General features: G+C 40.8%; 1 long non-coding RNA gene across 1 annotated transcript in view; it reads right to left on the bottom strand.

The window, feature by feature from the left end:
- Nucleotides 1-8,076: 8,076 nt before the first annotated feature.
- The window catches only part of LOC125892085 (uncharacterized), a 92,889-nt gene continuing 86,065 nt past the window's right edge, over nt 8,077-14,900 (bottom strand). Inside the window, exon 3 of the long non-coding RNA XR_007449703.1 lies at nt 8,077-8,145. This is a non-coding gene — a long non-coding RNA (uncharacterized LOC125892085). The remainder of the gene's footprint in view (nt 8,146-14,900) is intronic.

Below are 14,900 nucleotides of genomic sequence, written 5' to 3'. Positions count from 1 at the left end.
CATCTCCTACAAAAATGACCAGATCCACCTCAAACTTGGTCAAAAAAAAGTCATAAGACGTTGATGACGCTTTATTGTGGAAACTGTGAGTTTTCGTTGAAGGGCATGGCCATGGCCTGGCGTCGAACTTTGATGTTTCGTCGTGATGATAAACGTTGCTGTAACTTGACTCCACGTGGGAATATCTTGCCAAAACTTCACACATATGACGACAGTCCAGCCCTGAACACATGTACAGAGGAGTTTTTAATCACCGCCATAGCGCCACCTACTGGCAACAGAAAGTTACTTTATATATTCTTTGATGTCCCACTTCTAGCAGGTTAATCAGACCTACCTTAAACTTGCTAATCTCCTCAGATGTTGATGATACTTAAAAATGAAGCTCTTGAGTTTTCATCAAAGCGCTGTCACCGTGGCGCTGCCTTGTTCACCATTAAACACAATGTTGTTTTGAAGGGACAAGGGATGCTTGAAAACTCACCAAACATGGCATACACATCACAGGTCACCGTCCTGTTGTCTGATGTGATTTTGATTTTGTGATGGCTCAACAGCGCCCCCTAGAATATTTTAATTAAGCAGCCCCAAAGCTGGTTTGACCTGCATGTATGAAAATTGGTAGGCACCTGTAAAAGTCTATCATGTACAAAAAAGCCTCTTGGAGCCATGCTCCAAACCCAACAGGAAGTCTGCCATTTTGAATTTACTTGTGCCACTTTTGTGCATTTTTGACCATTTCCAGGGCTTGTAGATTAACGAACATGTCCTACGGATTTAATCAAATTTGCTCCAAACTTGGTTTATGTGAGCCTGACTACATTGGACCAAAAGTTACTACAGGATCTGCCCAATATTGAATGGCGTGCCCGCTGCGGAGTGTTGGATTTTGCGGTTTTGCCATGAGAAACGAAAGTGCTATAACTTTGGCGTAAATGGTCTGATATCCACCAAACTTCACATGATTCATATTAGTCCTGCCCTGAACACATTTACATAACCATATTTCTTGATACTCATAGTGCCACCTAGTGGTGACAGGAATTAAGTCTCATCAAACACTTATCTTTCAATTTATCTGAAAGTTGTGGTGTATATTTGATGTATAAAAGCATGATGAATCATTAGTGCACTCTCCAACTCCCTTTAGTGGAAAGAGGAAGTGATACAAAATGTGAAATATTGCATTCTAGCACTGTATCAAGGATATGCCAAGTCACTCCTGCATGCGATGTCTAACATTGACATAAATGAACTGACACACCAGAAGGCGTCCTGCCAGCCCCCCCCGAGTTGCGTGAAGGTGCTCGGGCCTGTTCATAGCTGCTTGCAGCTTTAATTAGGGCCCGAGCAACTAGCGGGTGCAAGAACTTTATTGAAATGCAAGGATTTTTAGGGCCCAAGCACTGACTGAAGGCCGGGCGAAGGCTCTATTGAAACTGAAGGAATTATTTGGGCCCACGCGACGACAGAGTCGTCCATGAGGACACTATTGTAATCACGCTGTTTATTATTTTTTATTAGGGCCCAAACGACAACGAAGTCGTCCGTGAGGACCCTATTGTAGTCACGCTGTTTATTAGGGCCCGAGCGACAACGAAGTAATCCATGAGGACGCCATTGTAATCACGCTGTTTATTATTATTATTATTATTATTATTATTATTAGGGCCCGAGCGACGACGAAGTCGTCCGAGGACCCTATTGAAATCACACTGTTTATTATTAGGGCCTGGGCGACGACAAAGTCATCCGAGGACCCTATTGAAATCGTGCTGTTTACTATTATTATTATTATTAGGGCCCAGCGGCAGCGTGAGGACCCTATTGTAATCTCACTGTTTATTATTATTAGGGCCCGAGCGACGACAAAGTCTTCCGTGAGGACACTATTGTAATCGCGCTGTTTATTAGGGCCTGAGCGACAACGAAGTTGTCCGTGAGGACCCTATTGTAATCACGCTGTTTATTAGGGCCCAAGCAACGATGAAGTCGTCCACGGAGGACCCTATTGAAATTGTGCTGTTTAATATTATTATTAGGGCCCGAGCGACGACGAAGTCATCCGTGAGGACCCTATTGTAATCGTGCTGTTTATTATTATTAGGGCCTGAGCGACGACAAAGTCGTCCGTGAGGACCCTATTGTAATCACGCTGTTTATTAGGGCCCAAGCAATGATGAAGTCATCCACAGAGAACCCTATTGAAATCGTGCTGTTTATTATTATTATTATTATTATTATTATTATTAGAGCCCGAGCGACGACAAAGTCGTCCGAGGACCCAATTGAAATCGCACTATTTATTATTAGGGCCCGTGCGATGACAAAGTCATCCAAGGACCCAATTGAAATCGCGCTGTCTATTATTATTATTATTATTAGGGCCGGAGCGACGACGAAGTCGTCCGTAGGACCCTATTGTAATCGCGCTGTTTACTATTATTATTATTAGGGCCCGAGCGACGACGAAGTCGTCTGTGAGGACCCTATTGTAATTGTGCTGTTTATTAGGGACCTTGGCTGAAGGGCAAGGACCCTCTTGTTTTTGGTGCGTTTATTAGGGACCTCGGCTGAAGGGCGAGGACCCTATTGTTTTTGGTGCGTTTATTATTAGGGACCTCGGCTGAAGGGCCTCTCTCCCAAAATATATTTACTCCTACACTGTTTATCGTAACTGCTTCAAACTCACACACATGACAGCTCTACCTCTGGTGAACATTACTTGTACTTTGCTGAGTGGTACAAAGCGAAGGGAGCGCCGATTTTTTCCTCATTCACTCCAATGTAAACTGAGAGGAGAAATTTTGGAAACAGCTGAGGTGCAACACATTTGTAACTCGCTCTGGTGACCACATTTTTGAATCTAGAAATATAAAACATGACACGTGCGTTCACAAGAAGTGGCTCTCTCTCACAATCACTTTATTTTCATTATTGGACCAACGGTTTGGGTATGGGAAGAATTTGTTCGAGGAGTTAAATCTCCTCTAAAACAGGTCTCTTCTCTGTGTTCTGTCTGTCTCTCTTTGCTCTTCTGCCAGGTGCACCTAGTTTATTACCATGGCAACCGCTGTGCCACACAAACTCACACAAACATGATGTGTGTGTGTCTACATCTTACATGCAGACATGACAGGGGCACAATCTCCATTTTAACCCTTTAGTTGCCAGAGTTATTTGAGGAAAATATTAATTTCAACATTTCAAAAGGCTTTCGCATGAAAGTGGTGAGAGATAAAGGCATACTGTAAATGAGAAAACTGTTCATCATGACCCAAAGTTTGTGATGGGAGTAAATTAACTCATCTAATTTGCATATCGTGGCGTCACTAGGTGGCGGCCATATTGGATTTCATAAATCTCAGTAAAACAGCATTTTTAACATGTTTACACAGTACATTTCTTTTGTTTTGTGCTGTTTTTGCCGTCTCTTCCTCAAAATAAAGGAAGAGGAATCTGATGGGAGTAAAGTAACTCATCTAATTTGCATATTGTGGCGTCACTAGGTGGTGGCCATATTGGATTTCATAATTCTCAGTAAAACATTCAAATATTCAAATCATTCAAACTTTATTTTATAATAGGCAGCTATTCAGTGTGGCGTCAGCTTTTCAACAAACTTTCAAACATTCAAATCATTCAAACCTTATTGTATTCAAGGCCTATACTTTTTGCTGCGTTTATTCTCACAGACCAGTCCTCGCCGAAGACACTATTGTTTTTGCTGCGTTTATTATTATTATTAGGGACTGAGCCTAGAGGCAGAGGACTGCTCAAGGAGCAGTCCTCGCCAAAGGCGAGGACCCTCTTGTTTTTGCTGCGTGCATTTATAAGTGACCGGGCCCAACAGTAGTGGACTACTCACAAAGAAGTCCTCGCCAAAGGCGAGGACCCTCCCTATAGTTTTTGCCGCATTTTTTCTCACTGACCAGTCCTCGCCGAAGGCGAGGACACTATCGTTTTTGCTGCGTTTATTCTTTATTAGGGACCGAGCCCTAAGGCAGAGGACTGGTCATAGAGCAGTCCTCGCCGAAGGCGAGGACCCTCTTGTTTTTGGAGCGTTATTATTATTAGGGTCCGAGCCTAGAGGCAGAGGACTGCTCAAGGAGCAGTCCTCGCCAAAGGCGAGGACCCTCATGTTTTTACTGCGTGCGTTTATAAGTGACCGGGCCCAACAGTAGTGGACTACTCACAAAGAAGTGACCTATACCTACCTATAGTTTTTGCCGCATTTTTTCTCACTGACCAGTCCTCGCCGAAGGCAAGGACACTATTGTTTTTGCTGTGTTTATTATTAGGGACCGAGCCTAGAGGCAGAGGACTGCTCAAGGAGCAGTCCTCGCCGAAGGCGAGGACCCTCTTGTTTTTGCTGCGTGCGTTTATAAGTGACCGGGCCCAACAGTAGTGGACTACTCACAAAGGCGAGGACCCTCCCTATAGTTTTTGCCGCATTTTTTCTCACTGACCACTGACCCTCTTGTTTTTGCTGCGTGCGTTTATAAGTGACCGGGCCCAACAGTAGTGGACTGCTGTGTTTATTATTATTCTTTATTCTTTATTCTTTATTCTTTCTTCCGCCGCCTCTTTGAACTGGAATTTGACCCCTAAACATGCTCAAAAACTCACCAAAATTGCACGCACATCAGAACCGGTGAAAAATTTTATAAAATGGTGACATTAACCCCTAAAGTGCCAAAATGGGCTCTCTAGCGCCACCTAGGCACACAAAAATGGCCGCCACGGCCTGTAGGAACGTCGTAGAAACATGAAACCAAAAGTGGCGTGTTCGTTTCATCAAGACCTAAAAATCACGCGCTGACACCCCTGACCTAAATCCAACAGGAAGTGACATATTTGCCCTTTCAAAGTAAGATTTTGCCTTAAAACTGCCTTTCCTAAAAAAATCATCTTCTCATACAGCGTTTATCCTATCGACTTCAAACTTGCACAGATTACAGATCAACTCCTTCTAATCAAAAGTTGTGCGTAACTTGTCCATTACTCGCTGCGTTTGGATTTTGTGGCCTCCATAAGGTGAGATGTCAGAAAAACGTCCTGACGATCTTCCAAAGCTGTCCCATAGGAAATGAATGGCAGCGGGGGGGAGAAAGAGACCAATCTTCGGGCTTTTTCTAGCATTTACAGCGTCTCCATACTTTGTGCTACAGACTCCATTCCAACTCTCAAATGTTGCCACAGGTCTCATCTATTCACTCATGTTTTCATCTATTTCATATCTTTTACCGTTTTTGATCTGTGCCTCTCAAAGTACCATGAGCAAAAGTGGAGAAATTCTCACTTTACAATGGGTGTGTATTGCATGGAATGCTGTGAGCTAGAGTGGAGAGGGCTCTAAAAATCGTCTAAAACTTTTGTCTTTAACTCGCTGCCATGGCCACAATTTTCACTGTACAGACACAATTTATACCACAAAACGTAGGAAAATTTGTCCTGCTCAGATATGTTGACATGGAATCTCTCACGTACACATTTTTGCTGAGTGGCTCCAAAGTGAAGGAGCGCCGATTTTTCTCTCATTCACTCCCATGTAAACTCAGAGGAGAAATTTCTGGAAACAGCTTAGGTGCAACACATTTTAAACTCGCTCCTGACCACATTTTTGACTCGAGAAATATAAAACGCGACACGTGCGTTCACGAAGTGGCTGTCTCTCAAAATCACTTTATTTTCTTGCTTGGACCAACGGTTTGGGCATGCGAAGCATTTGTTCGAGGAGTTAAAACCCATTATAAACAGCCTTTGGTGAGCTGCTCTCCTTAGCTGTCTGTGTGTGCCACAGGTGCTGACAAGTCATTAATCGCCATGACAACGGCTGCACACACACACACACACATAACCACACGGCTCTCTCTGTCTGTGTGTCTCACAATCTATAAAGGACAGATTACAGCAGCAGAAACTTCATTTGAAACAGCAAATACACATTATTAACCCCTACAGTGCCAAAATGGGCTCTCTAGCGCCACCTAGACACACTAAAATGGCCACTACAGCCCGTAGGGAATGTCGTATCAAGATCAAACCAAAACTGGTGTGTTTGACTTACAAATCACATTGACACCCAGGACCTGATTCCAACAGGAAGTGAGCTGTTTGACCTTTCAAAGTAAGATTTCGCCTCAAACGTGGTCTCAAGAAAACACATCTCCTCCTACACTGTTTATTTTATCAGTTTTAAAGATGCACACATGCCACCTCAACTGCTACTAAACAGATCTTCTGTATAACTTTATCTCTCTCATCATCACATTATTTTCATGATTGGACCAACAGTTTGGACCAACATTTACACAGTAGATTTATTTTGTTTTGTGTTGTTTTTGTCTCTTCCTCAAAATAAAGGAAGAGGAATCTGATGGGAAGAAATTCGCTCATCTAATTTGCATAATGTGACATCACTTGTACATACCTACAGCTACAGAAAGCATTCAAACATCAAAACGTTCAGCTCTGTAAGGATTTTCTGATGTTTGTGGCAATATGTTTGATATTTCTAAATAATTCACAGTGACGAAATGGGCTGGGGGCGGAAATGGGCGCGAGTGCGAGGTCCCGCCAAATGCTGCTTGCAGCTTTAATTATTATTATTATTCTTTATTCTTTATTCTTTCTTCCGCCGCCTCTTTGAACTGGAATTTGACCCCCTAAACATGCTCAAAAACTCACCAAAATTGGCACGCACATCAGAACCGGTGAAAAATTTTATAAAATGGTGACATTAACCCCTAAAGTGCCAAAATGGGCTCTCTAGCGCCACCTAGGCACACAAAATGGCCGCCACGGCCTGTAGGAACGTCGTAGAAACATGAAACCAAAAGTGGCGTGTTCGTCTCATCAAGACCTAAAAATCACGCTGACACCCCTGACCTAAATCCAACAGGAAGTGAGATATTTGCCCTTTCAAAGTAAGATTTTGCCTTAAAACTGCCTTTCCTAAAAAATCTTCTCATACAGCGTTTATCCTATCGACTTCAAACTTGCACAGATTACAGATCAACTCCTTCTAATCAAAAGCTGTGCGTAACTTTTTCATTACTCGCTGCGTTTGGATTTTGTGGCCTCCATAAGGTGAGATGTCAGAAAAACGTCTGACGATCTTCCAAAGCTGTCCCATAGGAAATGAATGGCAGCAGGGGAGAAAGAGACCAATCTTCGGGCTTTTTCTAGCATTTACAGTGTCTCCATACTTTGTGCTACAGACTCCATTCCAACTCTCAAATGTTGCCACAGGTCTCATCTATTCACTCATGTTTTCATCTTTTTCATATCTTTTATCGCTTTTGATCGGTGCCTCTCAAAGTACCATGAGCAAAAGTGGAGAAATTCTCAGTTTACAATGGGTGTGTATTGCACGGAATGCTGTGAGCTAGAGTGAGAGGGCTCTAAAAATCGTCTAAAACTTTTGTCTTTAACTCGCTGCCATGGCCACAATTTTCACTGTACAGACACAATTTATACCACAAAACGTAGGAAAATTTGTCCTGCTCACAGATATGTTGACATGGAATCTGTCACACGTACACATTTTTGCTGAGTGGCTCCAAAGCGAAGGGAGCGCCCATTATTTTCTCATTCACTCCCATGTAAACTCAGAGGAGAAATTTCTGGAAACAGCTTAGGTGCAACACATTTTAAACTCGCTCCCCTGACCACATTTTTGACTCGAGAAATATAAAACGCGGCACGTGCGTTCACGAGATGTGGCTGGCTCTCAAAATCACTTTATTTTCTTGCTTGGACCAACGGTTTGGGCATGCGAAGCATTTGTTCGAGGAGTTAAAACCCATTATAAACAGCCTTTGGTGAGCTGCTCTCCTTAGCTGTCTGTGTGTGCCACAGGTGCAGACAAGTCATTAATCGCCATGACAACGGCTGCACACACAGACACACAGCCACACGGCTCTCTCTGTGTGTCTCACAATCTTTAAAGGACAGATTACAGCAGCAGAAACTTCATTTGAAACAGCAAATACACATTATTAACCCCTACAGTGCCAAAATGGGCTCTCTAGCGCCACCTAGACGCACTAAAATGGCCACTGCAACCCGTAGGAATGTCGTATCAAGATCAAACCAAAACTGGTGTGTTTGACTCACAAATCACGCATTGACACCCATGACCTGATTCCAACTGGAAGTGAGCTATTTGACCTTTCAAAGTAAGATTTCGCCTCAACGTGGTCTCAAGAAAACACATCTCCTCCTACACCATTTATTTTATCAGTTTTAAAGATGCACACATGCCAGCTCAACTGTTACTAAACAGATCTTCTGTATAACTTTATCTCTCTCATCATCACATTATTTTCATGATTGGACCAACGGTTTGGGAATGGGAAGAACTTGTTCGAGGAGTTAAATCTCCACTAAAAGAGGTGTCTGTCTCTCTGCTCTTCTGCCAGGTGCGCTACTTAATTACCATGGCAACCGCTGTCACACACAAACTCACAGAAACATGATGTCTGTGCGTTTCTAGATCTTACATTCAGACATGACAGAGGGAGCATCTCCATTTTAACCCTTTAGGTGCCAGAGTTAATTGAGGAAAATATTCCATTTTCATTTCAACATTTCAAAAGGCTGTGGCTTTAAAGTGGTGACAGATAAAGGCATACTGTAAATGAGAAAACTATTCATCATGACCCAAAGTTTGTGATAGGAGTAAATTAACTCATCCAATTTGCATACTGTGGCATCACCAGCAGGCAGCCATATTGGATTTCATAAATCTCAGTCAAAAAACATTTTGAACACATTTACACAGTAGATTTATTTTGTTTTGTGTTGTTTTTGTCATGTCTTCCTCAAAATGAAGGAAGAGGAATCTGATGGGAATAAATTCGCCCATCTAATTTGCATAATGTGACATCACTTCTGCATACCTACAGCTACAGAAAACATTCAAACATCAAACCGTTCAGCTCTGTAAGGATTTTCTGATGTTTGTGGTAATATGTTTGATGTTTCTAAATAATTCACAGTGACGACATATGCTGGGGGCGGAAACGGGCGCGAGTGCGAGGTCCCGCCAAACGCTGCTTGCAGCTTTAATTAGGGACCTCGGTCCCTGAAAGGGCGAGGACCCTCTTGTTTTTGTAGTGTTTATTATTCTCATTATTAGGGACCTCGGCTGAAGGGCGAGGACCCTCTTGTTCTAGTAGCGTTTATTATTATTATTATTATTATTGTTTCTTTCTTTCATCCGGACTTTCAACTGGAATTTGACCCCCTGAACATGCTCCAAAACTCACCAAAATTGGCACGCATGTCAGGACTGGCGAAAAATTTTTTAAAATGAAAAAATTAATCTGAAAAGTGCCAAAATGGGCTCTGTAGCGCCACCTATCTGTCTAGACCACTGAAATGGCGCTGCAGCCAGTAGGAACGTCGTAGGAAGATCAAACCAAAACAGCCGTGTTCGTCTCATCAAGACCTACAAATCACGCACTCACACCCATGACCTAAATCCAACAGGAAGTGAGCTATTTCCTTTCAAAGTAAGATTTTTCCTAAAAAAAAGAAATTCCTTTAAAGAACATCTCCTCCTACACCGTTTATCGTATCGGCTTCAAACTCGCACAGATTATTCTTCAACGTGTCCTTGTGCGTAACTTTTCCATTACTAGAATGGTTTGGATGTTATGGCGTTTCAGGTGATGTGCTCCAAAACCTCCTGAGGATTTGTTGTGCTTCCTAGACACACTAAAATGCCGGTCGACGGTAGGAACCACTTAGAAAGACCAAACCAAAACTGTCTCGTTCGTCTCATAAAGACCTACAAATGTCGCACTGCAACCCCTGACCTAACTCCAACAGGAAGTGAGCTGTCGGTCTTTGAATGTAAGATGGCGTTTTTCACAAATTCTGTCGATCAAAAATTATTTGCTCCTACACCGTTTATCATAACTGCTTCAAACTTGCACAAATTACAGCTCTACCCTTGCTGAACATTACTTGTGAAGGACTTTGTCATAACTTGAACAGTTTGGATTTTAGAAGCGTTAGAAGGTGCAGGACACAACTCCTCATGATGATCTCTGGAAGAAAAGATGAGGGCCAACACACTGTAAACTTGTGATTAAGGTGACATTTTTCAGGCCATAGACATACAAGCTTTATATGTTTGCGTTCAGAACAAATTTATCTATCTGGTGATGTTTTCAGATTGAAGATGGGACCCACGGTTTGGCATCTGGAAGCATTTGTTTGAGAAAGTTTCAAGCCATTCTGCTCTGTGTCTGAGCTGCATGCAGTCCTTAATTAGCATAACAAAGGCTTCACTCTGACCACTGTCAGAGTGAAGTGTGTGTGGTCACACAGACATGACAGTATAACATTTACCAAACTCATTCCTAAAACTTTGTCATACTTATGTGACAATAATCATATGTGTATAATAACAGTAGAATTATGGCACACACAGACAGACACGGACACACAGAGACACACAGACAGACAGACATCCACACACACACTCCACTCCCTTTTATTATACACATATGATTAGTGTCACATATGTATACAATCAGATATTAATTCAACATATTGTACACACACTCCACTCCCTGCACCCCCCCTCTCTCTCTTTCTCTGTCTCTCTCTCTCTCTCCCCCCTCTGTCCTCTTTCTCCCTTTTCTCCCTTTCTGCATGTCTAACTCGGTCGTCTATGTCTGTGTGTGTTATACTTCTACTGTTATTATACACATATGATTATTGTCACATATGTATACTATCAGATATTAATTCAACATATTGTACCACAATTGCTAGAATTATAATTTTAATATTATTGCTTTCATTAATGTTGTTGTAAGCTACTGTCATGATCATCTCTCCTGCATCTCTCTCTGTCTCCCCTTCTGTCTCATGGGGTCCTGAGGATAGAGGGATGTTGTATGCTGTAAAGCCCTGTGAGGCAAATTGTGATTTGTGATACTGATTGATTGATTGATCGATATTTGTTTCTTGACTCAACAGCATTCAGTGACAGTATTTCAGTTACAGATGTAGTAAATTTAAAGACTCTGCAATGTTGCACCATTGCTCACTCAGAAATATTAACAAATAATTTGCAATATTAGGCTATAGGAATTATGTTCCATCAGTGTGACTAATAACATCATTGATAGAGATTATTAGTCATTGATAGTTCTTTGAAGCGTCATAAAGATTTTTAAAATGTAAACAATAAGACCTACATATTATGAGCATTAAACATTTCAGAGCTGATCTGACAGACTGACAGTCTGGTCCTTGTGCAGTGTTATTAAAAAAAATAAATATACAAACGACAGAGGTTTGATTTGATCATCACACATGTCAACGTTTCATTAGGTCACATGGCTTATGTCTACAAATTGCAAAATATATGCTCACACCACCTTCATAAGAACCCTTTACAGTTTTTAAAACTGAGTTTGACTTATGATTCTGGCTATTGTGGTACAACATGTGGGAAGTATATATTAATATCTGATGGTATACATATGACAATAATCATATGTCTACAATAGCAGTAGAAGTATGGCACACACAGACAGACACAGACAGACACACACTCCACTCCCTGTTCTCTCTCTCTCTCTCTCTCTCTCTCTCTCTCTCTCTCTCTCCCCCCTCTGTCCTCTTTCTCCCTTCTCTCCCTCCCAACACACTGTAAACCTGTGATTAAGGTGACATTTTTCAGTCCATAGACATACAAGCTTTATATTTTTGTGTTCAGAACAAATTTATCTATCTGGTGATGTTTTCAGATTGAAGATGGGACCCACGGTTTGGCATCTGGAAGGATTTGTTTGAGAAAGTTTCAAGCCATTCTGCTCTGTGTGTCAGCTGCATGCAGCCCTTAATTAGCATAACAAAGGCTTCACTCTGACAGTCTGTGTGTCAGAGTGAAGTGTGTATGTGTGTGGTCACACACACATGAGGTTTTAAATTACTTTAAAAATGACCTTAAAAGTATTTCCATGTATTTTATCAATTTTATGTCTCTGAACCCAAGAGACTGACCTGGAGGTTGCAGTAAATCACCTCATTTCAAGTACAAGTCAGTAACAGTGTTACAAACATCAGGAAAGAATATACATCTTTGAGGAAATGTTACATTCAACAACACAGTAGTCTCATCAAACACCTTTCTTTTGATGTAATTGACAGAAAAATTAAATGTAGTCTTTTTGATGCATACAACATTATGTATACTGAGTGCAATCTGTAACTCCCTCTGCCAAAAACAGGAAGTATGTGAACATGTGAGATATGTCAAAATGTCAGCAAACACTCTCTCTCTCCCTCCCTGTCCCCCCTCTCTCTCTGTCTCGTGTCCTGTTACTGCATGTCACTAACTCGGCCATACTGCATGTCAGTAACTCGGCCTCTTCTCCAGAGCTTTTGTGCTCCAGTGTCTCTCAGGTTGACTTCTATCACAGCGGTGCCTGGATAGTGTGATGTGTGAGGAATTTTCAAATATAAGCTCACAATACCTTCAAAAGCACCCTTTACATGTGACATTGAGCTTGACAATGATTGCATACATTAGTTGTATACCCAAGCTTTTAACAGATGAAGAGGTTTTAAATTATTGTAAAATAACCATAAATGTATTTCCATTTATTTGCACTAATTTGATTTCTCTTAATTCAAGTGATTGACGTGGAGGGTTAGAGCAAATTACATAATTTCAAGTGCAAGTCAATCATAGGAAAGAATCTATTTCTTTGAGGAAATGATATATGAAAAATTACAAGCTATTTTGTTTAATAACTGATGAGTCTTTGTAAAAATCATTGTCTTTTGTTATTCACTGTCCTTTATAATTCATGATTTTTCCATGGTAATGTTATGGTATTGTGTTAAAATTTTGTTTGTAGTTATGCATTGTTATATTTGCAGTATAATGTTTACATAGCAAACCAGAGTGAAGTGTGTGTGTGTGTGTGTGTGTGTGTGTGTGTGTGTGTGTGTGTGTGTGTGTGGTCACACAGACATGACAGTATAACATTTACCAAACTCATTCATAAAACTCTGAAAGAAATGACTGAGACAAAAAAACCTGTAAATACAAGATGTCCTGGTGAAAGTCTTTTAACTCATGAAGAATGGGAATATATGTAGTCCTGCTCACTTTCTCCACTGACATTAACTAGTATATATTTGTGTGTGATTGCTGCACCTAGATCCTCAAAGCAGCCAGTTCACATCACTCAAACTTTCACTAGGTGACATGAATTCAAGTGAATATGTATGTGTTGTTTGATCATCACACATGTCAAAGTTTCATTAGGTCACATGGCTTATGTCTACAGCTTTCAAAATATACGCTCACACCACCTTCATAAGAACCCTTTACAGTTTTTAAAATTGAGTTTGACTTATGATTCTGGCTATTGTGGTACAACATGTGGGAAGTATATATTAATATCTGATGGTATACATATGACAATAATCATATGTCTATAATAGCAGTAGAAGTATGGCACACACAGACAGACACAGACACACACAGATACACAGAGACACACACACACACACACACACACACACACACACACACACACACACACACACACACACACACACACACACACACACACACTCCACTCCCTATCCCCTCTCTCTCTCTCTCTCTCTCTCTCTCTCTCTCTCTCTCTCTCTCTCCCCTCTGTCCTCTTTCTCTCGTCTCTCCCTCTCTGCATGTTGAGAACTCGGCCGTCTATGTCTGTCTGTCTGTGTGTGTCATACTTCTAGTGTTATTATACACATATTATTAGTGTCACATATGTATACAATCAGATTTTAATTCAACATTTGTAGGTCTTAGTATATATTTGTGTCTGTTTGCTGCACTTAGATCCTCAAAGCAGCCGGTACACATCACTCAAGCTTTCACTAGGTCACATGATTTCAAATGAATTTGGATGTGTTGTTTGATCATCACACATGTCAAAGTTTCATTAGGTCACATGGCTTGTGTCTACAAGTTTCAAATTATAAGCTCACACCACCTTCATAAGAAACTTGCATTTTTAACCCTGCGGGCCCCCTTATAAATCACACCTGTCCCCTTGAACGGTGTGAACAACAGAAAAATATTAAATATTAACATATTTCTCTACATTTTTTTGCTTAAATCTTTTAAGCAACTTGTATTCAGATTATGCATATCTAATATTCATTCCTTTTGAGGATTTTCACAATATATTTGCCATTTTATTTATATAAAGTCACTGTTACTTTAATGAAAAAAAAACATGAATTAAGATTAACTTTATAATAAATGTTGGATGGATTTTTTTATTTTATTTATCACAGTCTGTGATATGTGGATGATAAATAACAACACCAATTTTGATGCATTATCATTTTTGGGGGCAGTTTCTATTTTTTCAATAAAAATACAAACTGTTCCCCTCCAGGACTATATATGTCTTTTTTGAAAAACAACCATAAAAATATTAATTTTTTTTTTTGATTTTTAACTCCAAGTCAGAGTATACATACCAAATATTCATTGTGGGTGTATGTATGAGAGAGAACGACAGGGAGAGAGAGATAAAGAGAGAAAGAGAGGAGAGGGAGAGAGAGAGAGAGAGAGAGAGAGAGAGAGAGATGGAGAAAAATAATAATGTAACCTTAAAGCAACCTGCAGCTCATAATTTGTAATTTTTAGCGACACAATTACACACACATACATACACACACACACACACACACACAGACACTCCACTCCCTGCCCCCCCCTCTCTCTCTGTCTCTCTTTCTCCCCCCTCTGTCCTCTTTCTCCCTTCTCTCCCTCTCTGCATGTCGTTAACTTGGCTGTCTGTGTCTGTGTGTGTCATACTTCTACTGTTATAATACACATATGATTAGTGTCACAT

Source organism: Epinephelus fuscoguttatus, linkage group LG7, assembly GCF_011397635.1.
Source record: "Epinephelus fuscoguttatus linkage group LG7, E.fuscoguttatus.final_Chr_v1".
Taxonomy (NCBI): domain Eukaryota; kingdom Metazoa; phylum Chordata; class Actinopteri; order Perciformes; family Serranidae; genus Epinephelus; species Epinephelus fuscoguttatus.
Note: the sequence above shows the minus strand (reverse complement) of the source record. Positions and strands in the feature narration are given on the sequence as shown.